The following is a 21,849-nucleotide window of genomic DNA, read 5'->3' as shown; positions in this document are numbered from 1 at the left end:
ATCTTCAAAAGGAAAAAAAACAATTGTTGAGGCACAAGGTAACTTAAACGTGGTTAAATTTTAATACTCTTTAAAATAGGATTATAAAGCTGGGTGAATTCCACAGAATTTGGTGCCATCCATTTCCCTGGGGGTACAGCTACCAGAATTCTCAGTCTGGCCAAGGACCTCTGGAGGCCGCTAGATGTGGGAAGGCTGGTCTGAAGTGCCCGGTTGTTTATAAAACTGGTTTTACAGAATTGTTATTTAAAGTTAACTAAAAGTATTTCCTTCCTGCTTGGGCATGAAATCCTTGTACTGTAGTTGTTTCTCTTCTACAATGTGCGTGCAGCAAAGTAGGAGCAATAGATGGTGGTGCCTTAGAACAGGGTTCCTCAACCTTGGCAACTTTAAGATGGAAGTTGAAGTCCACCCGTCTTAAAGTTGTCAAGGTTGAGGAACTCTGCCTTAGAGGAAGGCTGTTGAACCAAGCATTTCTGTCCAGAAGTTATTCTTGATCTGTCTACACAATTTTCCTCACATATTCCAGGGAAAACAGCAATTATTACTTGTCAGGCTACTAATAAGTACTTATGAGCTCTATCGTTGCCTTCGATACTTGTCAGAATAAAGAGGCAAAGGACCCATTGAGTAAGCATGTACTGAGGTTCATTTAGCAGCCATCCCAGCCTGGAGAAAGAACAACACTTTATGGGTTCTGTAGAAGAAAGGAGAGCAAAGACATTTGAGCAAAAGAGATTGGTGAATTTTAGCAAGGAGTCCTCAGATCATTGTATTCTAGGAGTATTTGTTTCTACTGCATGAGCAACATCATCAACCCAGAGTATCTTCTAAGCAAAGGGCAATCTGGGTCTTTGGGACAAATATGTACCTTATGTCTTCCACTTCATAAGGGGGGATCTTGAAATGTGTAAAACCAAGGTGGAAGGTTCATCTACAATGGATGAAGAAGGGACATGGGCCAAAGAACTTGTGTTCCTGTCAGGAAGCAATCAATTGTAGCTCTGGTCTGGTACATGTATAATACACTTATTTTTAAAACAAGTCACTAATATTTGCATATCTTTCTATGTGAAACAGCAGACAGCTCCCCTGAGAAATATTCACATCTGTGATGGAATAAAGACTGTTTCATTTCTCCAACCTTTTGTGAGCTGTTTCTCTTTAAGTAATGTTTCTTCCTTAATCCACTTAATTCAGAGGAATGTCTGTGGCTGGATGCTGGCTCTTCAACCTCATTAAATTTGTACTTTAAGAAATTGGTCTGTGCCCTTGGCCAGCTCTTACTTATAGTCTCCCACATTCAGTGTTGAATGTCATGATTTCCATTCAGATAACACTGGACCAATCAGAGGTTAATGGTACGTTGATCTTAGTGGCACTTAATGTATGCCAAGCTGCCTACAACAGGATTTGTTATCTATGTCTTTTTGTCTTAAAAAGAAATTTGCAACTGCAACCCATGTGTTCCAGTCAATTTTGACATTTGATGTTTAGGAATTATATAAAATCAAATGTGTGCATTCACCTGGCGTGTCTTTTTCCACTGATGCCTGCATAACAGATTCAGAGGATGCTGAATCTTTTTAATTTTAGATGGCAATTTGCAAGCTGCAGGGTTTCTAAATAAATCAATAAATAATATATTTATATTTATATAAATAAATAACTTAAATAAATAAAAAGCTTTACACACCGGGTAAGGGGAAATCCAGAATGCACCCACACACGGTATATAGAGAGAAATAACGTGTATTTGCCTGCTTCCATCCCAGTTTCTAGAATGTTATAATTCATGTTTGTGGAAACTCCTGATTTTAGCAGAAGTCAATAGAAAACTGGAACAAAGAAGAAAATAGTGAATATTTTCCTTCTCCCTTGTCAATGTTCAGTTGGAAAATGTAATATGTACAAAGTTACAATTTTAATCTGTTGAAAATCAATTTATTCTGTTCTAGTACATGTTGAAAGTCTGTTGAAAATCAGTTTATTCTGTTCTAGTACATGGAAAAGGTAAAGGGGACGCAGTGGCGCAGCGGCTTAATGACGCTGAAAGTTGCTGACCAGAAATGGTCGACGCTTCAGCGGTTCGAGTCCAGCCTTCGCGTTAGCAGGGTGAGCTCCTGTTTCCTCCCCAGTTCCTGTCAACCCAACAGTTCGAAAACTCACGTGAGTAGACAAATGGGGACTCTCACTCCGGTGGGAGGAAAAATGCTGGCGGCGCCTTGCAAAAAGGAGTCGGGGGCAGTTGCTGGTAAGCGCAAAAAAAACCTACGTGTGCCCGAAAAGGGCACGAAGCAACAGAAACCCCGCCTCCTGCACGCGACAGCTGGGCTCTGCTCTAGGAAGGAGGATCTGGCAAACCACTTCCGAAACACTTGCCTTGAAAACTGCAAGGACTCATCCAAGCAGTCACTGCGGAGTCGGTAACGACTGAGTGCAGATTAAAAAAAAAAAAACATGGAAAAGGTAACTCAAAATTACAGCTGATTTAAAAGCCGAACGGCAGAAAAGGAAAACAAAGGATTCTAAAGCTTGGTTAGTGATTAACCGTTTTTTGAGGTTGCAGAATAATGTACAAGCTAATCAGAGAGACTGGGTTTGCAAGACAACCTAGGTCACAAAGAAACTCTCGGCAAAGGTTAACATGAACAAAGCTGAATATGTCCAAATGCAGCTGCTAGAATTATAATTATCCTGGGCAATGGGGTGGAGTGTGAGAGAAATTGCTTTTGCTACATGCCCCGTGGTCCTCCAGATAATGCTACTGTAGTGAGATTACCAGAGGAAGTAGGACTGCAAATTTTGCCCCCACTTCCCCAATCTCAGATTTAGGAGATTTTTTTTTTAAGGACAATTTTTTATTCCTATTTTATTCCTTTCTTAAAATGGAAAATTATCTTTAGGTTCTGTTAAGTTGTATTAGTACAGTTGGGTGCAGATTTTACAGTGGTGGGCAGATTAGTGCAGTTGTGAGCAACTCAAGGCACGCTTGGCCCACAGATTGCCTATCCCAGGTGTAGAGCACCATCTTGAAAAACATACTGATGCCAGTATAAAGAAATGAATGTAGGAATGATACACTCAAGCTTGACCCTATCCATTAAGCATTTCTCATATTAAAGGCTAAAACTCAGCATTGCTGCCCTTCCCAAATGTTCAACCCTGACATTTTCCAGTAAGGCTGGGAGCAGCACTGGGCTGTTGCCAGTCAGTGCAGGCAATACTGTATTAAGGTAGAAGAACCAGGAGCTATAGACATCAGCCTCCAATAAAAGAGAATATATGTAGCTCAGGTTGAACTGCGGAGTTGTTGGTGCTCTCTGAGCTCGGTTGTTTCATGACCCAACTAGGTAACATCATCAGTGCGAGGGAGTGTGGAGAACTCCACAGACATCAGTCTGTTGTGGAGATTGCTGACCAGCTGCAGTAAGCAGAGAGTCTTCGAGGTAGGACAAAATCTGGCAGTTCTGCCTAAATGATATTGCTGGAACAGTGTGGAGGCATGTGTTTATTCATGTCATGAAATAGTCTGAACTAAAAGGGGGGAGGCACTGCACTCTTAAAATAGTTGTTAGATATTTCCAGAAAGTCATGATTTGTTTGTTTATTTTTGGTATGGAGGTGAACTAATGGCGCTATTTATAGTGGAAGAAGACATTGGTCTACCTCAGTTGAATATGCATGCTTTCAGAATAACTGGAACGATTCCTCCGTGTATGTAGCTTCTTCTGTCCATCTCCACCACACCATTTGTTCTACACATGAACAATCCATAACATAAACTCCAAATTCTGTCACAAAAGATTCTACTGAACGCCTTGGATGGTCCTTACTTTGGCTAGCAAAATCTTCAATGCTGTGCCTGCTGTTTATTCCTTGTGTTTACACTTTTCTTAACGTGTTTTTTTACTTCTGTTTGGCTTCTGTAACGCCTTGATTTAAGAAAGACGAATGGCAATTCTCATTTTGGCCATCTGCTTTTCTTGGGGCATCATCTGTATGTCCATCCACTGCAGTTCTACTCTTCCTGAAGCCTAAATTTGTTTTGATATTACACTGGCTAAGTCTTACTAAGCCGTGAAGTTTGGCATCACTAAAGGTTTCACAAGGAAATGCTTCCTGAAGAATTTCTTCTATTCCCTTTATCACTAAACAACTTATGTGCCATAGTTATGCGTCATAAGTTGTCATAAATTGAGGGAAAACATAAATCTTGAATTTTGGAGTCTTGTTTGTTTATTGCAGAACTCCCAAATGGCTCAAGGATGATTTACTATAAATACAAACATAAAAATGGTACAAATGGCAGCTAATTAAAGCCTGTAAAAGCTAAAAAAAAATCAAATAAAGGGATCTCCTAATCTCTAAGAAAGAATAAGACTGACAGATCTGCAAAGGCAGTTTGTTCCACAATGAAAGCCACCACTGAAAAGCAGAATTTATCATCAGCATTAAATTTGGGTAGTGTGGGTCTCCAAATGTTGGGGACCTAAATATCTAAGGTGGTCTGTAGATGGTCCTCTAGGTAACTTGGGCCTAAGCATAGTTATTATCCATGTGCAACACTGAAGATACAGATGAGATGTCTTAAAAGTGTGGGAATCAGAATACAGAACAGATCTTACAGCAAAATTGCAACTGTTCTTTTGGCACCCAAATGCATGTGGTGGTTTCCAGCTTCAAAACTGGGACCTCACAGCTTGACTTACAAGACCTGGCTGTGCCTTGTAAATTTTGTCTTCTTTTCATACCCACTACATGCTGCAAATGCAAATACTTATCTGCCAAAATTCTGCTTTGAAAGGGAGGATGGTGATAGTAAGATACTTCTGACTAGCCCAGAAGCAAAAGTGCAAGTGCGAAAAATACTGTACTTGTAAATCTCTCCATCCAAGCACATTTTAAAAAAATCATCGAAACTTATAATTAATTTTCAAAAAATCATCCAAACTGAGGAATTTGTTAAAAGAGAAAACTGCATTATCAGTGTTACATGCCCTCTTAAGCCTTTTTACTTTTAATATTATGGCTAATGAGATTACCATAAAAAATCCAGAATGTTATAGAAAATTGTGTGATGAATATGTTGTGAGCACTTGTGTTGCTTTTAGACTGTTTTAGCCTGGGCTTTCTGGGTGGTTTTATGTTTTATCTGTTTTTATGGATTTTTTTGGGTTTGTATGCTGCCCAGAGTCCATCGGAGTTGGGGGACTATAATACATTTAAATAAATCAATAAATCACCATCTATATATATGTAAAAAGTTTGAAATTTAGTTCATAAAATGTTGAGAACCAGATCATATTCCATAAAAAACCTAACATTCACCTGTAAAAGTTCCACTGTGTTTCATAAATGGAAGTTTTGAAGTGAAAAGCGATTCCAGCTGTATTTATCCGAAGCAGAACGTTGTGTGTTTTTTCCCTCTGGTTAGTTGTTTGATGCCAACTACCAATCTTCATTAGAAGAGGGAAGCCATATGACAATTAAAGCTCAGTAATGACCATCGTTAGTGCTGAACAGATTAAGCTTTGCAAAAATGCTGAGATCTATAATTATCTGAAGCAGAGACACCAAAGCTACCAAATCACCATCTTCAGCTGATTCGTGCAGCATACACTGGAGAAACTGTGTAATGTTCACGGCAGAGAAAATGCTTTGCACAGAGAAGGTTCTGGGCTCAAGAGACTTAGGAAAGATCTCTCCTTGAAGCCATGCCCTCGGTCGCTATGTTGAATTTTTCCTAAGACGTCCTCAAACTGTGGAATTGTAGACTATTTGGTCTGTTTGCTGTGCAATGCTTCCAATATAATGCATTTAGACGTTTTAATTCCCGTGATGTGTGTAGTCCTGGGTTAGACTGAGCTGCGCTCTATTTCTTCCTCATCTTTTAGCAGACGATTAGAAGGAATCCTATGGACGTTGACTCTGAAGGAACATCTACTTTATACAAAGGACCTTCTTCCGTGGTAACCTGGATGGCAAACAACCATTAGCAGGAGAATGATGGGAGGCCCTTGGATCCAACTCCCTGCTGAAATCAAAATCAAAGCATCTCTTTCCAACGTTAGTCCACCCTCTGCTTAAATACATCTTGAGCTCTTGAAGAGAAGTCAGGATGTAAATCCAGCCAATTCCCCTGTGGAAATTCCAACCTTGGAGACTTGGACATTTATGGCAGGGAGAGAGAAGCAGGAACCCTCTTCAGCACGAAGAAACCTTTGCCGGGTGACGGGTCTCCTCGGAGGAGCCAACGCTCTGACTTGATGGAAGGCAGTTTCCAGGCTTCAGGACGTGTCTTCCGTAGAAATAACTGTCGTCCTTTCCCCCCCTCCGTTCTGAGCACAGCCACCATCACCGCCAAGGCAAGGGCCGCGAATGGCGTCGCTTTCCCCTCCTGAGCCCTCATTTTTGGGGGGGTTGAACTCTCCCCCATCTGCCCTGGGCAGGCAGCGAGCTGGAAGGCAGGAAGGCCGGCCCGCATTTCTCGTATTTTCCAAGGTGAGCAGGAAAGTTGAAGCTGCGCACCCGGACACCGGCACACCCAGAAATACACGCATTTAGGGATTCCAGTAGGTATTTTTCCATGAATCTCATTTTATTTATTTATTTATTTATTTATTTTTCAAATTTGTATGCCGCCCATCTCCCCCAATGGGTGACTCTGGGCGGCTCACAATAATAATAAAAAACACATATATAGTTTTATATAGTTTCTATCTGTGTTACATATATATATGTTTGTTATGTTTTTGGTTATTTTGTTGAATTGTTTTTGTCCTTTTTAACTTTGTACCCTGCTCAGAGTCACATGTGATGGGCAGCTCTATGAATTTACCAAATTAATAAAACAAATTATGTTACATTAATGATATATATTATATATTCAGGGAAAATGTAGACGTGTGTGTGTGTGTGTGTGTGTGTGTGTGTGTGTATATATATATATATATATATATATATATATATATATATATATAAATAAATAAATAAAAATATAGACTTAAAATATTTTATTAATGGGCCTGAAGAGCCCCGCAGCAACAGCTCTACCTCAGCGAGTAGAGGATCCCGCCTTTTTTTGGCCGCGGAGGTCACGTGCCGGTGACGACGCCCCGGCCCCTCCTCTTCCTCCTCATTCGCAGGTGAATCGGTCACGTGGGCAGCCAAGCTGGAGCGAGAGTTCCTTCGGAATCCCCGCCCGCCCCGCCCTCTCTCCTTTCTCCGACGCTGTCAAGGTCCCGTGACCGAAGACGCGAGCCAGGCACTCCTGGACGGGGAGAGAGAAGGGCGCGAAGTGGGGAGGGGGGCGGGGTTGCTGCGCAGGCGCCGATGCGGGGCGGGCCAGACCGCCAATGCGCCTCCTCCGGCTGGTCACGTGTGGCGGGAGGGGAGACGGAGGGGAGGGATCACGTGACCGTGGTGGGCGCCGCCGCCGCCGCTGCTACCGCCGCCGCCGCTTTGTGAGCACGTTGGGCAGGTAACGAGCGCGCGTCCGCGGCGGGGCTCGGCCAGCCTCCTCAGGGCGGCGGGGACGGGCCCGGAGGGGCTGCCCGGGGCGCGGGCAATAGGACCTCCCCCGCTCCTCGTCCCCTCAGAATGGCGCTGGAGTCCCGCAGCGCCGCGGGGGAGGGACGCGGGTCCCCCGGGAGGGCCTGCGACCCCGGGGAAGGCTCGCGGGCGCCCCGTGGCCGAGGGGAGCCCCGCGCGGCTCCTCGGCGGGCTGCCGAACTTTCCTCGGGCGAACTACAGCCCCCATCCTCCCCAACTCACGTGGGTGCTGGACTCGCAGGCGGGACCCGGACTTGGCAGGGGTTGCGTCGGGGGCTTTGCCAGGGGCTGCCTCGCCCCCCCCGCGAGGGCAGAATAAGTGCAATCAGCGGCGGGTCTTCTCTTCCTCCCTTCAGACGGAGAGCGAAGCTGGCCGTGAACCCCCCCGGTCCCCGCGGTCGCTCTCCGCTTGAGCGGAGGAGAAGTTTCCGCGGGCGCCCCCCCCCACCCACACGGGCACCTGCGATGGAGGGTCAGAGTCGCGTTTCTGCGAGATGGGCGGCTGTGCAGATTTACCTACCGATGAATAAACAAATAAATAGTGCCACAACCCGCTTTCCCTGGTCTGAGCCCAGTTTTATTTTGGGCGGATAGCAATCCCTTCCCGGGGTCGGTGTCTCTGCCGGCCTTGGCTCCCTTCCCGGGCTTGAGCCTGGCCCGTCCGACCCCCCCCCCCGCGTCTGCTGGGAACGGGGGTCTGCCACCCCCGCCGGGCATAGCCTGGGGCCGCCTCGTGCTCTGGAGGGGGGCACACGCTCGCCTCTCAGGCTGGTGAGAGCGGGATTTAAATCGGCTCTTTGGAGAGAAGTCGTTGAGATGGGGCTTGGCGAGGCTCTTCCGTCCCTGAAGCCTGTTCTTGCTGCGTGCTCATGAAACCGTAGTAACAATAGTGACTCATTTCTTTTTTCAGCGGTGAGACTTAAAAACAATATTTCAGGTTTAACTGCAGGGAGCTTTGGGATTTGGCCGGAGGTAGGACTTTGGGAGAGTAGCCTGAGTTATTGTGCATTGTGCAGTCCTGCAGATATCCTGACCATAGCTCTCCTCTCCCTTCACCATGGAGCAGTGCCCTCTTAGGAGGTTGAAAGCAGGGGTTCATCCAGAGGGCAACAAACGGGAAAGACTTCCAAGTGTTGAGCTGTCTCAAGGATAGATGAGTCAAAGGTCAAAGTGTTTACAAGTTGCTTATATCTAAAGAAATAGATGATTCTGCAAAATTGAAACTAGTAGATCTTGTGGGGTGAATTTCCAGGTTGTTAATGAGGTCTCCAGTAAGTGAGCCTTGGAAACTAAAGTAGTTGCCTCCGTAGCAAACAGTTCACAGCCATTCTCTTCTCTTAATTTGAGTGAACAATGAAAGGGAAATTATAATGAATGAATGGGTTTGGGGGGTGATTTTGGCTGGAAAAGTGGAAGGTCCATCTTGAGTTTGAAACATTTGCCTTTCTATATCCACCAATTGTCCAAGAAACAGGTGAATTTGAGTGTAAGGATGAGATGAGGATCAAAAAATGCAAGCCTTCCTCTTTAAAATAGCATCAAAAAAACTGTTACTTGCTTTAATATCTGATCAGTTCTTCATACTAGTTTTTTAGGAGTTACTACATATTTTCTGCAAAATTCTGACTCTTTAATTGCTTTGTGGTTAAACAGAACAGCAAGCAAGTATTGGATGCCTTTTGCTCTGTTTGAAGTACAGTTGCAATGGAAAATCTGCAATGTACTTATTATTGTACAGAGAGTCAGTGGAAGAAACAGTGCTGTAACATTTTTTATTCCAACAGTATTTAAAATTCTGTCATAGATTGCAAATGGGCTTTTCTTTTATTTGGTGCTAGTTTTGAAGCATATATGGAAAATTCTGTTTAAGCAGGTTGAGTAAAAAACAGGAATTCACATGGAATTCTCTCCGTCCTTCCCTTTCTATGATATGATGTGTTGTAATTTTGCAGTTAAATTTTTAGTAACATCTAGCCAAACAACAACAATTCTTTATTTAGAAAATGTCTTTTGTTTTATATCAACTGCATTCTTTAAATGTACAGTCGAAATCTTGGGAAGAAACTGGCTAACTTTTAGAAGTTTTTTGGCAAATTTAATTCAGAGGGCTTTCTCTGTTTTGTCATTATTAGCATATTCCATATAGATTGAGCTGTGTTGCTTGGGCATCCTTCTGCATATCTCTATACCAGACATACTGGATGAAAATTGTATGGAATGATTACAAACACAGTTGGAGGCTTGTTCTCAGGATTCCTCCAGATCTCAAACATCTCACTCAGAAAGTTTGCCAAAGTCTGTCTCTATGTCGTGTTAAATAGTTAATGGGGTTTCCATGTCTGGTTATAATCCGAGTTAGTACACAGGGGTAAAATCACAATATAAAGAGCTAAGCTCTTTGTTTTCCTCTTGGCGAAAAGCAGTCTACCCTGCTATTAATGAAGAGGTCTCTGAGGGGGAAGGAGGGAACTGTATGTATCCTTTGCTGAATAAATTTCAGTATGAAGCAAGGGTATCTGTCACTGGACCTCTGCTAGTTTGGAGGATGATAGCAGGGAGAGGGAGTAATTTGGGTGCTATGTTATATTCTTTTCAAGAGTGGAGAACCATAACACACGTCCACTCACTTTATACTCCTGAAATTCAGCACGTGAATGGCCCATTTACAAATATAGAGAGTGATGAGGTCTGCTCTGTTGTTACCTGTAAAACAACAACTGGAAATCATTGATTTTTTTTTTTTAGGTCACAACATAGCTCTGAAATTCAACGGATGGAACTTTGTTAGGACTGTAGATTTTATCTGCTGTAGTAATTATGTGTTTTGGCATTTACAGTAGTACTCATTGGTGGACTTTTCAATTGGATCTTAGAAATGTTGGTAACCTTTATCTGTACATCTTATTAGCTTTATTAATTTGGGCATGACTTCGATATGGAGGCTAACTTATTTCTTGTTCCCTGTGTTTCCCCATCACTAAAAGTTGTATAGGTACAACTTCAGATTGTTAGACACCATTCTCTGGCAATGTATTTGTTTGCTTAGCAGGTTTCAATTGTTTACTTTTTTGTTGTTTGGTTGTGAGAAAACCTTAATGCTGAGTTTGTAGCATTTTCAGTATTTCTTGTACTTTCTATAATAGCAAGATGTGGAGTTGTTTGTGAGTAAAAATTAACAACAAAAGAAGTAGAGCATGGAAAAGCATTACCTTGCAGCTTTTTCCGATGTTGACAAAATACCTTCAGACTGAATTCCTGCTTCCTTGAAAACTTATGTTGGATGCATTAGAAATGCATTCCTTCAAGCTATTATTTTAAAGTCATTTGGTAGGGGGAAGAATACAGATAATTTCAGCTGGATGTCCATTCTTTTAAAAAGAAAAGCACAGAGATTTAAGAATTTTTATATATCCAAAGTTTAAGATGTTTGTAAACTGCAAGTTAAGAATTAATCAAGGTATAATTAAGCCCTACCCAAATGCATGAAACTTTCCAGCAGTTTCTAAAAACAATTTATCTTTTTTGATAACTTTTTGGCACATAACCCTGAACTAATTTACTCTTCCTCAGTCTGTGGAATTACATCTTTTGAAACCAAGGTCCTTATGTTTTAGTAATTCCCCCCCCCCTTTGTATAACTGTCAAAAGCACTCTCACACTGCAAAAATTAGGAGGACTAGACAGTGCTGTTGAGAGGTGTCCTTTCAACTGGTAGTTTTTTATGGGAAAAAAAATAGTCTGCTCTAGGGTCATGTTACAGAAGCAGTGGGCCAAAGTCATTTTAGCCTATTCAATATCCAGCCCTGGTCAAAGTAGCCTCACTCTCCATCTTCCCAAAACAAGGTGGTGCAATGGCAACTATGGATATTTTCCCTACTTTTTTATTGATGTATATTGAAAACAAAATAATAAAACTACCAAAGGTTGATGAGATGCTTATTCTTCATAGAGTTGTGTAAAATATTTTGAGACTGAAATATTCCAGTGCTGAAACATTGCAAGTGGTCTTTTTCAGTATTTCATTTTGTTCAGTGAGATTGGAACGTATCCAGTAAGGGGCATTTTGAGGTCAGAAAACTCCAACCTCAGTTTCGCACACTTCCAATACTGTATTGTGCATTTTTTCAAAGCTCTTTGTTGTGTTAATGTTTCAGCCAGGGCAATTTCCCACACAATTAAGTAGCAGTGATCCAGTGAAAGATGTATAGGTAGTCCCCAGTTTAAGAATGAGTTCTGTTCCCAAGGTCTGTCCTTAAACTGAATTTGTATTAAGCCAGAACAGTATTATTGTATAATATGGTATCAGTAGTATTGTGTAATCAACTCAAACCATTGTGTAGTTAACTTGAATCCATGGTGTATTTTAACTCAAATTTTGCTACAGTAGGCTCTCTTCTTAACTATGGGTCATCCTTAAACCAGGTGTTTTTAACCTGAGAACTACCAGTATTTCAAGGTTAGGGTCTTTGCTTGATAATTTCCTGAAATGAATTCAAGAGGAATTCTATGCCACAAGATGTTCCTGCTTGTTTTGCAACCTTTCTGTGGGCCATGGTTTGAAAGCTTGTGCAAAAAAGTAAGGTTAAAAAAGCGTCTTAAATGTTTCTTTCCCACTCGTGCCAAAATTGGAGAGGCTTTTCAGAGCCGTAAATATAATTCTGTGTAATGTCTGTTTTAACTATTTCCATGTCTCCCTAGGCATGAATGTAAGCTAGTTTGTGTGCAGCTATATAATGCATGCCTTGGCTGTATCTTCTTTAGTGCCATTTTTGTGGAAAGAAGAGTTCTGCGTAGAACATATTTATGGGTTTCCATTTATGTCACTACTCAAACCAACACTACAAGAAATATTTTGAAAAAACCAGAGTCAAGCCCTGTTTCTTACAACTCTATTCAGTCTTCTAACAGAATAGCTAGAGGAACAGCTAACCTGATTAAACAGCTAGTGTTAACATTGGTGAAGTTTCTGTAGTATTGAATAAGCTTTGATCTTTCCTTATCCTGGGGGGGAACCTTTTTAAGAACTAAAAAATGTTTCCTTTGGTCTATTTAAATATTTATGCTGGCTTGCTTTTTACCTTATGCTTTGTATGCATTGTTATTGTGTTTTGGAAAACAAATACAAGATGGCTCTAACTATGGATATAAAATGAAGGAAAATACTCCTAGCTATTTAGATAATTGGGAGTTAGATTACCATAAGACAGGCTGTTCTCTCTCAGATTTGTGGAGCAGAAAATCCTTGTTAATTCCGATGGTGGAACAACACTATTTTCCATTGAAAATATATTAATCTTTACAATACTACAAGGTCACCTAAGGGTAACTAGTAATTTACCATCAGACTCCTATTGGAAGATTTATTGATTATAGAATCTGTGAACATTAAACTAGATCATGCTATAGTGATTAGTTGCTCTACATTTTGGAGCAAATTTATATTTTGAGACATTTCTAATCTTCCCTTCCTTCCACTTACTTGGCTGAAAATTCTCCAAGTTTGAAGGAATCTGAGCATTTATGGGATATTTAAAATGTTCTCTCTGGACTGCAGTGTATTTAAAATGAATTTTTAGAAATGGCTCCCTACCTTTATTATACCTTAAAATATGGTTGACTTCAGAGTTGCTGGGATGAAAAGAAATTAGTGTTGAGAGTTAATCTGCTATATCCTTAATTTAAGAATGTGCTAATCTAACTTGATCAAAATTTTGAAATGTGAAAGCACTGCTATATTTGAGGAAGAGGAAAAATAACGAAAAATAATCTACCTCTTTGGTACAATGCCCTTTATGATCTCACATTTCTAGGGAAAATAAGAGTTGTTTCCAGCAGTTGCTCTTTTCTTTGCCATCCTATACTTTTTTCCTTTTATGCTGTCCTTACCTCTTGCTTTTTACCTCCATGACATGGAATAAATTTTAAACCTGGGCTTATATCAAATGATTACTTAATCAAATGTATAATTTCATTGATCAGATCAGGGCGCTCAGAATGTGGCTACTAGTTAGGCTTGGTGTCAGATTTTTGTTTTTAGACTGTTATACATGCAGGGGCTGAAGTAATGTTTTCAAAAGAGAGCAAGTTTGGTCTAGTGGTGAAGGCCCCTGGCTAGAAACCAAGAGACTGAGTTCTAGTTCCGCTTTAGGCATGAGAGCCGGCTGGGTGACTTTGGGCCCGTCTCTTTCTCTCAGCCCAACTCACCTCATGGGGTTGTTGCTGTGGGGAAAAGAGGAGGAGGAAGGAGTATTCGGTATGTTTGCCGCCTTGAGTCATTTATAAAATAATAAAGGCGGGCTAAAAAACCTGAAAAAAAATCTGTAGGTAGAGCAGCTCTTACAGGAATAAGGTCCTTTGGTTTTACAATAGAAACATTTTGTGGAATCCCAAATTTGTATTCTGAAATACGTAGGTTTTTCTTGCTATGTCTGGATGTTCAGACAAGAGATAATGGCCAGGAATGAATGCCACATGACCTTGTCTGGCACAAATGTGTGTTGATTAGTGCTATGACTTCTAAAGAGAAGCTTTGTCTCTAATAGCTGATTGTGGCAGGAGCTTCTCTCCCAAGGAACATAAAGCATTTGCCCAGAAGTGGCCAGTTTCTCTCCAGACAGGTTTCAGGATTATAAAGATAGATGGTGACAACATGTTGCTATATAACTCAGTGGTGTCTTTTCAGAACTGAGAGACCCAGTTGTCATATATTTCTGTTAGCTAGTGGGACGGTAAAGAAACTTTGTAAAATACTGAAGCTCCAGCTGTTGACACTGGAAGTTTGGATCAAAATTGCTGATGATACCTGAAAGTCCATCTGAAATTGTGCTTTCAGGTTTTTTCTCTAGAGCAAAAGTGAAGGTTGTGAACAGTACGAGGATTGCCTTGAACGTCATGTGGCTAGTAAGGACATTGTTTAGAAAGAAGAGTGCATACAAAATGGAAAACATTTTGCAGTTCGGAAGAAACAAGCCCCAAACAATTTGTGTTTCCATGCTTTGGTGAGAACAAAACCCAAAATAGCTTAGGATGTTTTGGCCATGAGAAACAAGCCTCTTGGGTTGCAATAAATCTGGATGACTGTAGGATGGCAGGAAAGAGATACAGCAAACTTGTAACTCTTTGCTTCTGTGTCACTATTGTCTGGATTTTTGCAGCCCCGATCTGGTACAGTAGGCTTAATCATAGCCTTACTTGCACTTAAAGCAGCCATGTGTCGTAGAATCATTGAGTTGGAAGGGGCATCAGAGGTCCTCTGGTGGAGAGGAATGTGAGGAGAGATCCGCTGGCTCTGTGTTTCTGATCCCTCACACAGGAAGACGCAAGCCTTTCAGTCAATTACTTCCTCCAGGGCACGGATAGATCTTGGCAGGAGATATTAAATTAGTTCCAGTCAGTCCATTAAGGGATTACCTTTAAAATGTTTTAAGTAAACTTCCTCTTCTAAATCTATATTGTCTGAACCTAAACCTAAGCTTGCAGATAGTCAAGAACACGATTGTCTCCTTCGGCCCCAGCTATTCTTAAACTGTTTGACCCAATTACCCCTTTTCCTGGTCTTGAATAATGTCATTATCCCCACTTAAAAAAAAAAATCATCAGACTGTTGTTTTACACAAGTGTCTCTGCAGCAGCAGTCCCAGACTAAATTCTTGACTCACAAACAATTACAAATTGCTTCATTATCCCCAGGATATGCCCAGTTACCCCTTGGGGGCCATTCCCCCCAGTTTAAGAACCGCTGCTCTACCCTAATATTTAGAGGTTCACTTGCAAATTTACCCCTTTTTTCCTGGCTGTCTGCCCAACTTCATAGAAAATAATTACAGTTTCTAGTATGGATGGGCCTATTCAAATCTGAAAAGGTGCTTCAGACAAGCATGAGTGTATATACTGCACATTTTGGTGCCCCCTTAAAGAAAGTGTGTGTTTTGCTCTCAGAAGAAAAGGCATGTTGGAATTAAGGCACCACCAGTGTGCAGTGCTTGCACTATAGAACCTTATGCACACTCTGTTGGTGCCTCAGCTCAAACACATCTTTTCCTGGGATTGGCTACCACGTGATCTCAGGGAAAGAAGCGGCTTGTTTATGGAGGTACTGTCAAATGTCCATACTTTCCCCAAAGCATCTTTTTAGCTTTGGATCTGACATGCAGAACATCCCTAGTTTTGACCTGGTAGAAGGAAAGAACGAAAGAGCTGCTGCCCACAAGAGAAACCCCACCCTGGAGAACAAAATAAAATCCTCTTATTCTGCCTGTCAGCCTTTGCACCCTAAAGATAATACTGTAAAATTTACATCTTCAGTAGGTAGCATGCAGAACAAAAGAGATATGAGTCATAAGTATACCCTTGCTTAGCAAGACAACCTTCTTTTTACACTTGCTGCGGTAAAGCAACAGAAGAATTTCAGCAGATGGGTCGAACCAACATGTTCAAACATGCCCCATGGACTGCATCAACAGTGCAGAAGAGCAAGAACGGAATGCACTCAGTACCTGAGCTTAGCAGACCAACCCAAATAAAAAGGCATGAAAGAATGCAAAGAGGGGGATGATGAATGAACGACGCCACTGTCAAACGCTTCCAAAGAGCCAGCCAGACCAAACCAGGCTTTCAGCACAGAACTGGAAAAAATAGTTAATAATGGTGATGATGCTTGCTGAGTTCAGGCGTGTAAACAAAGTCCTCAAATAAAATGGTTTGGAAAAGAACAACATTGGTAGTATTCAGATGTACCATCTGTGAGGCTCTTGTCCTTCACGGATCACCTTCCCATCTCTAGCAGCCCTTTTACAGTCCAGCCTTCCCCAACCTGGTATTATGCAAAGATGGTGGGCTATAACTCCACAAGTAAAGGATGCAAAAATCCAGTGTTTAAGCTGATGCCTAAAAACATAGTTTACAACAACTTTCACAATGGTTTGCACAGAGGTAGCTCTGTCCATTTCCTATGCAGGGGAAAAAAAGCAGGGATGCGCTGTTTTTCTAATAGCTTTTCATTCATTCAGGCAGTTGGCCTTTCTTTTTTCTTCCATCATGATGGGAGTCAGCTCAGATCTGTAGGTAAGAGGAGCTAAGTTTTCTTCATTGTAATTTTGTGCATATTCATTCTAATAGAAGTCCTTCTGTGTTCATTGGAGCTTGCTCAGAAAATTATGCTGGTGTGTCTGTGTCTTTCAGGCTGCAACTGGTCAGGAACCACCTCCTGTTTCCCTTTTTAGTTCAAAACTTGTGGATATGGGAGAGAGAGAAACAGGGTGCTTTGAGCATTGCCCAAATCTTGTGCCGTGTCCTTCTGTAGAGTTGGAGTAAAAAGCACAATTGTTAAGCGTCTGATATTTTTGGAGGGCCTTGGCTGTCTCTGGCAGCACAGACTTCCCGTGAACCTGGAAAGGGGAGAGACAGGGACCTTCTGCACAGAATCTTTTGAGACTCAGCTGCTGGTTCCTCCCCAGCTCCAAAATGGAAAAGAATAAAGTCAGACCCCTTGCCAAAGAATAATAAAAGGGCTTTCTTTGGTGTGTGGAAGTGCAGACGCCTTGCTCTCACTCTGCATCCTCCCGCGTTTCCAGGAGTGGAGTTCCAGTACATCCAAAGGCCTCAGCACAGCACCAGTAATACTTCCTGGATTACATTGCTGCATTTGAGATCTTTTCTTACCTGCTTTTGATCTGCCTTTTTCCCTCTCACTGCGGGGGGGAGGGGGGGACCTCCTATTGTGATTCAGACTGATCAGTGATTTCAGTCACTCCAATGGGGCAATAAACTAAGATTATAGTCAGAAGCAATCTAAGATTATAGTCAAAAGTGTCAATAGTTTTATTCCTAGTGCTAATAGGCAGGAAATAGAAACATGAAAAAAATGCTTAGCTCAGACTTTTCCTTTGGAACCCAGCTTGATTTCCCTTACAAAATCAGGGCATTTTGGAGAAGAAAATGTGGGCAAGAAAGTGTGCTCTTACCCACTGCAGTGGTGCAGATTTAATCCTGCCTGAACTGAGAATTGGGTAGTACAGATAGCATCCAGGGTGTTCGCCTTCTGTGGCCAAAGGCTCCCCTCCTCCACTTGGTCAGGTTATTAGCAGCTGTCTTGTCTATAATAAACCAACCCAGTAAGCAGAAACATGAAGGAGTTGAAGGCGCTGTAGCAGAGGCAGAGTTGGCGTGAACACAGACAGAGGAGGCTCAGTGCCAAATCTGGCCAAATGTAGGTTAAAGCTTATTATTGAAACTTTCCTGTCCCACCACTGTTTTATCCTCGAATTGTCATTTTGCAGAGATTTTCCAAGTATTCTGCCACCATTTATAGGCAAATCGGAAGAAAGACATAACTGAATATCCATTTACTTGCAGTGGCCAATGATCTATGTACTTTGGGAATAAAGTTCTTGAGGACCTGGACTCCATTGTTAATGCAAGCCAGTTGGTGGAGGGCCCAATTCCCAAAGGATTCAAGCCAGTTTGGTGTCAGACAGTAAAAAGACAGTGATTAAACTGGATAGCTTTCAGATATTAGGCGTGAGGATATAGACAGTCATTTGTCGAATAACTTGTGCTCTTAATTTTTGCTCCCCCCACCCCCCTGCCTTGTTACTGGAATATTAAATGATATTTTCCAGCCCTTTGTTCATTGTGTGTTTTCCAATAGCAAGCAGCAACTTGCAAGGTTTTTAACTTGTTCATTTATTAAAATATTTCTGCCCCAATCTCAAGGCAGGATTCAAGAAAATATAAAACAGTAAGCCACAGAATAGTACAATAAATCAAGCAACTAAGTTAATATTTTGGGGAGAAAGTAGGTTATTGTTTTTTGAGGTGGCTATCTTAAGCCTGTTTTAGGACTTCACTGTAGTTTTCATCTATGTTCCACCTCTAGATGAAGGGAACCATCTGCTATGTTTTGAAAGTTGCTGTCTCAGAACTGCAAAAGGGGCAAACACCCGAGGCTCTGAGGTTGTCCAACCTTTCCTCTCACTTGTATGATGGTGAGACTATGTTGACCTTAGGTCTGTTTCTGTGACAACAGAATGATGTCACAAATTCAGAGTTATGGGTTGCCTACCAGTGAGTGAAAGTCTTACCATAATAGGCTTCAAAGGAGAATACAGGGAGAAGATAAATATTGCTAGTTTTCAGTCTTGCCACTGAAGAAAATGTGGCATGGAGTGGCCAGGGTAAGGTCATTGGTTGTTGGGGTCTCTTAAGCTGCTATGTAAGCATCTAGAGTTTTGAGGACTTTAGTCAAAGAATGCTTTACTGTACTGTAATGGCTGTTGGGATATTGAAATAGAATGAGATAATTTTTTAAAATGGTAGTCCAAGTCTGGGTTTTAGGATTGTTCTGTTAAGTTTCAGCTCTGTTGCAGATGAGTTTTTAAGAGAAATAGCCAAGTTGAGTTAACGGCAACCGCTCTTGAAGCTGAATAGGCTTGAGTTTGCCCTTTCTGCGATACATCAGTACCATGCAGTGGCTGTGTTCACATGAAGCCCCAGAACTGAAAGTAGCCAAGTAGATTTTAGTGGAACACGCAGTGCAAATCCACCCATGTGCTTAGCCAATGGTTCAGTATGTTATTTGAACCCAGAATATAGGGTTATTTGAATAAACTATGGCTAAGTTAGCCAAAGATATTTGTAGGTCCTTGTTCCTTTTTTGTCTGCCAAAAAGTTTGCCTGGCAATGAGCTTCATGCAGCAATCAGTTACGTCCACTTATTTCAACAGTCACCTGCTTCCCTCCCCCCATGGGTTAGAGTTATCGATTGATGGTTGATAGTTACTTCTGCGAATATATGTACCAACACCATAATCATAACAAGCATATTACACCAGTCAATTACGTCTGTGGTGGGCAAAAACTGTTCAGACATGAGATTTGAACACTAGTGGCAGGCAGAAAAGGAACAGCAGATTATTTGTGCAAACACAGACAATGGTTCTGGTGTGAGAGTATAAATATTATCCAGCCCAGATTGTAGCATAGACTCTCTTTCAGTGGCTTAGAAGATAGATTGTCCTTTTTTGACAGTAAATTATGCATTTTTAGGACACATTTCGGTAATAGTCAGTGTTATATTTTTTGAAACTGTTGAGATACAGGAACAAATGTAGTGCGAAAACTCATTTTACAATGGAGTCTTTAATTTAAAATCTTTTTTCTTTAAATTACAATTACAATTGTTGTAAGTGTACAGATGACTAAATGCTTTCAGTGCTTCTTAATGATGAATAAGGTAATGTGTGTTTAAAACTTAACATTAAGTTATTTTGTTAATTGGTTTACAAGGATACTTTGACTTGGAGCAAGCATTGTAAATTAAAGTTGCTGCCATTCTGCCAGGAAACTGCTTAAGGCTGCTAATAATTGATGCCAGGAATTTCTCGTTATCTGTTGCAAATGAAAATTTGTCTTGTTAAATTTGGAAGAATGTCTAGAACCTTTCCATTTTCTGCTTATCAAATTCTGGTAATAATAGTTCAGGACTTCAGTTGGCGTATGCTATTTGAAGGCATACCTCTCCTGTTATATAGCTCCCCAAAAGTTAAGATATGTGAAAAGGAGAGGCACATTATTTGAGCAGGACCTTTTCAGTTGTGGCACCCAGGTTTTGGAATGCTGTCCCTTTGGAGGCCAAGCTGATATAGATATCATCTTCCATTCAACACCAGGAAAAGATTGGCTTGAGCACCAGGGAAAGATTAGTGCTCACGGCCTGACATTCTTTTTGTTTTTCTCTGTTACTTACTCAACGCTGTTAGTGTTACTTGTTTATAATTGTGTGTTTCTAAAGTCTGTGCTTTTAACGAATTCACTATTTACGTTATGTGCCTTCCCTGTTTTATCTTGTAATGAGAGACTTTGAATAGTGTGTGGTCAATAAATATTTACATAGATAGAAATAAACATATGATTAAAGTAAATGCCTGTGAATGCTTACCTTTCAATTTCATAGCTTATTTGCTTTAGGGATGTTTTTCAAAGGTTCAAGATTGGAGGGAGGGCCTCATGCTTAACAAATGGATTTATTCTAAATTATGGATTCTTAGTTGAATAATATTTATTGATCTCCAGCTCTTCAGCACAAAGTGGATTCTAATGTTAGCGTGATGTTGCATATTTAAATTGGGCTTGGTATTTTTTCCCATTACGTCCTACCTAGCCAGTTAGCAAGCAAAGACGGAAAAGAATTAAAATACTGAAGACCGGGCTTTAAGTATAATCAACACATATTAAAAACATGATGGAAAAGAAAAATCACCTAATGAACACTACAATAGTGAGGCTGGAAGGCATTAAGATAACACAGCTTAAAAAAGAGTTGCTCTTCTGAGTTTTCATAAAGGTCAGCAAACAGACTGCAGTTTATTCGAAAGGAGTGGAGCATTCTGTTCACAGCTCTCATTGCCCTGTAAAGGGCAAAGGAAACAATTGCCATTGTTGTTTATGGGAGTCAGAGCATAGGAACTCCTTTCATTTGGCTGCCATGAATATTTCTGCTAACTATGCAATTTCAAAGTAGTTTCCAAAATAATTGTTTAAGTAAAAACTCTAGAATTAGATGAGATTTATGTGGGACAAATATCTATTTTTTATCATGTTCCACACTGGCTGCTACTGGAAATTATCCTCCTTTCTCACTCCAGTCAGTTGAGGAATATTGAGGTGTGAAAAGAGAGTTTCCGTGCTTGGGGCTTTCTTCATTTTTTTATTTCTGGCTTTGCTTGAGTAGGAGGTCATATCAGGTGTCCCCAAATGCAATGTCTCATTCTCTGTCCTGTTTCATTAATATCTTCTTATGATCTGTATTGAGTGCTAATATCCCAGGTGTCATGACCATCACATATCACTGGGCAGATTGACATATCATGCTAAGCCGTAGTTTATAAATCAGAATAGCTGAGTTCACAGCTAAGCCAAAACGAAATAAACCACATTATGGCTTACCTTGGGAGTCCTCAAACTTGATGGGGCTGTGACCTGGAATGAGCTGCCTAAAGAGGGCTGCAGACTCAGTGCCAGGACCCAGCATGGTGCCCCCCAGGAAAAAGTCCTGAAGGAGTCACTTTTAGAAAATAGGGAGTGAGACCGTCATTAGTGCCTTGATCCTGTCCAGGAATAGTTTCGGCACTGTTGCACGAGCCATTAACATTTCAAAATCCTTGTCACAAGAATGTTGAGATCGTGACTTCAGAGAGAGAGTGAGAGAGAGAGTTGAGGAAGAGGAGGATTTGCACATCTTCTTTCTTTACTGTCATTCACAGGGAAAAAAAGAACTATTCGAGGGTTCCAGGCTTG

At 41.2% G+C, this 21,849-nt stretch overlaps 1 protein-coding gene across 2 annotated transcripts in view; it reads left to right on the top strand.

The window, feature by feature from the left end:
- The first annotated feature begins 7,369 nt into the window (after window positions 1-7,369).
- Window positions 7,370-21,849, top strand: part of UBAP2 (ubiquitin associated protein 2) — a 93,498-nt gene continuing 79,018 nt past the window's right edge. For both annotated transcript variants that reach the window (XM_088152712.1, XM_088152711.1), the window contains exon 1: window positions 7,370-7,483. The gene's annotated coding sequence lies outside the window, so the exon portion shown is untranslated. The remainder of the gene's footprint in view (window positions 7,484-21,849) is intronic.

This window comes from Python bivittatus, unplaced genomic scaffold, assembly GCF_059951505.1.
Source record: "Python bivittatus isolate LINGU-HERP-01145 unplaced genomic scaffold, Pbiv_v1 ctg000570_np1212, whole genome shotgun sequence".
NCBI classification, from domain to species: Eukaryota; Metazoa; Chordata; class Lepidosauria; order Squamata; family Pythonidae; genus Python; species Python bivittatus.
The sequence above is the reverse complement of the archived record's forward strand: the minus strand, read 5'-3'. Positions and strand labels throughout refer to the sequence as shown.